Genomic DNA, 2,987 nt, shown 5'->3' with positions numbered 1-2,987 from the left:
AAAAAAAAAAAAAAAAAAAAAAAGGTAGGGTATCCATACAAGGGAACATGATTCAGCCATAGAAAAGAATGAAGGAATGATACACGCCACAATGGGATAAGCCTCGAAACCACGATGCTAAGAGACAAAGCCAGTTACACAGAAACATGTAGTGTTGATTCCATTCATATGAAATGTCCAGAATAGGGAAACCCATAGAGATGGAGAGCAGATGGCTGGCTGCCAGGGGCTGGGGGAGGGGCAATGGGGAGTGACTGCTTAACGGATACAGGGTTTTTCCTTTTGGGGTGATAAAAATGTTTTGGAATGATCAATGCTTCCAATTATCAAAGTAAAGGTGAAAAATAAGTTTTGGAACTTGATAGAGGTGGTAGCTTCATAATGTTGTGAATGTACTAAATGCTGCTGAATTGTTCACTTTATTTATTTATGTATTTATTTCAAGATGGGGTCTCGCTCCATCACCCAGGCTGGAGTGCGGTGGAGCAATCATGGCTCACTGCAGCCTCCACCTCCTGGACTCAAGCAATCCTCCCACCTCAGCCTCCTGAGTAGCTTGAAATACAGGTGACTGCCACCCAGACCGGCTGTTTTTTTGGGGGGTGCCAATTTTAAATAGTTTTATTTAAGACATTGCATTTTCCACTTACAATACAGTGCTTATAAACTACAATGTTACTTCTTTCCCCTGTGCACATGTTCCATATAAGTATTGAGAATGTCCAGTAATTTAGCAGCTCGACTTTATTTATTTATTTATTGAGATGGAGTCCCGCTCTGTCACCTACGCTGGAGTGCAGTGGTGCGATCTCTGCTCACTGCAACCTCCACCTCCCGGGTTCAGGCGATTCTTCTGCCTCAGCCTCCCGAGTAGCCGGGATTACAGGTGTGCACCACCATGCCCAGCTAATTTTTGTATTTTTAGTAGAGACAGGGTTTCACCATGTTGGCCAGGCTAATCTCGAACTCCTGACCTTAAGTGATTCACCTGTCTCAACCTCCCAAAGTGCTGGGATTACAGCCGTGAGCTACTACGCCCGGCCCCTAGCAGCTCAGCATTAAAACTGCCACAGAATTTGTTACAAATTTGGGTTCTTCAGTGTTTCAGCTATGTGGAATCATGTGATCTTTATATTGGGGTTGGCTTAATCAACCTCTTACATGGTTGTCCCTGAGGAAGTACCACTAGAGGGAGGAGCTCCATTACCAGGGACTCCCCCAGGTGAGCCTCCTGGCGGTCCTCCAGCACTTGGGTCCAGCTTGGTAATGATGGGGTTGCAGTCTTTCTCCAGCTCTTTCTGCTGATGTTCAATTTCTTCCTTCTCTGCCATCTGATTCTTATGGAGCCAGTTGATAATTTCATTACAGTTGTCAAGAATCTTCTGTTTGTCCTCACCATTAATCTTGCCTTGAATTTTCTCATCTTCAACGGTGGCTTTCCTGTTGAATGCATTGGATTCAAGTGAATTCTTGACCCTCTGCTTCTCATCTTTAGCTTTGTACTGCTCATCTTCCTGGACCATACGCTCAATGTCCTCCTTGCTCAAACGACCCTTCATTAGGTCAAACAGTCATTCATTAGTGATAGTAATCTTGTTCTTTTTTCCTGTACTTTTTTTTTTTTTTTGAGACATTGCTCTGTTGCCCAGGCTAAAGTGTAGTGGTGCAAACTCAGCTCATTGCAGCTTCGACTTCCTGGGCTCAAGTGATCCTTCTGCCTCAGCATCCCCAAGTAGCTGAGACTACAGGTGCACCCTATCATACCTGGCTAATTTTTTTGTATTTTTTTTTAGAGATGGGGTTTCACCATTGTTGCTCAGGATGGTCTCAAACTCCTGGGCCCAAGTAATCCACTTGCCTCGGCCTCCCAACATGCTAGGATTACAGGTGTGAGCCACCACACCCAGCTCGCCCAAGACTTCTTCAATAGAAAAGAACTGAAGGCTGGGCATGGTGGCTCATGCCTGTAATCCCAACAGCTTGGGAGGCTGAGCCGGGAGGATCACTTGAGCCCAGGAGGTTGACACTGCAGTGGGCCATGACTGTGCCACTGCACCACACCCAGAGCACAGACACTGAGAATGTCTCTGACATCAGTGTCAAGTGACTTCAGTGTGAGGAACACTGTCACAGGAGGTATGCCTGTGAGCTCAAACTTGCCAAGCAGGCTGTTATCCTTGCTCATGGCACGCTCGCCTTCATAAACTGAGTAAGCACGACAGTCTGGCTGCCAGGGCAGGTAGTGAAGGTCTGTGTCTGCTTGGTAGGAATGGAAGTATTATGCTTAACAATGACTGTTGTGACTCAGCCAGCAGTTTCAATGAAAGGGAAAGAGGAGTGACATCCAGGAGCAATGAGTCTTGAATGTTTTCTGGTTTGTCTCCAGATCAGATGGCTGCCTGGGTAGCTGGATCGTAAGCAACAGCTTCATCAGGGTCAATGCTCCTATGCAGTTTGGTTTGTTTTATTGAGACAGGGTCTCGTACTGTTGCCCACGCTGGAGTGCAGTGGCACAGTCATGACCCACTGCAGTGTCAACCTCCTGGGCTCAAGTGATCCTCCCAGCTCAGCCTCCCAAACTGTTGGGATTACAGGCATGAGCCACCATGCCCAGCCTTCAGTTCTTTTCTATTGAAGAAGTCTTGGGCGAGCTCTGAATCTTGCAGTTAGAAGCTGAACCAACAACCAGGGTGATATCATGAATCTGTGACTTGTCTGGTTTGGCATCTCGAAGGGCTTCTTCTATGGGTCCAGGATGCCATGGAACAGGTCAGCATTCAATTCTTCGAATCAGGCATGGAACAGGTCAACATTCAATTCTTCGAATTGGGCATAGTAATGGAGGTATAGATGTCGACTCCTGCCTAGAGAGAATCAATCTCAATTCTGGCCTGGGTGCTGGAAGAGAGAGGACGCTTTGCACATTCACAAGCTGCATGAAGGCGTGGGGGCAGCTCTTTTTCTTTTTTCTTTTTGAGACGGAGTCT

At 46.6% G+C, this 2,987-nt stretch overlaps 1 pseudogene; it reads right to left on the bottom strand.

The window, feature by feature from the left end:
• Positions 1-1,145: 1,145 nt before the first annotated feature.
• Positions 1,146-2,987, bottom strand: part of LOC105552264 — a 3,381-nt pseudogene continuing 1,539 nt past the window's right edge.

The sequence above is a fragment of the Mandrillus leucophaeus genome, unplaced genomic scaffold (genome assembly GCF_000951045.1).
Source record: "Mandrillus leucophaeus isolate KB7577 unplaced genomic scaffold, Mleu.le_1.0 Scaffold55, whole genome shotgun sequence".
Lineage (NCBI taxonomy): Eukaryota > Metazoa > Chordata > Mammalia > Primates > Cercopithecidae > Mandrillus > Mandrillus leucophaeus.
The sequence above is the reverse complement of the archived record's forward strand: the minus strand, read 5'-3'. Positions and strand labels throughout refer to the sequence as shown.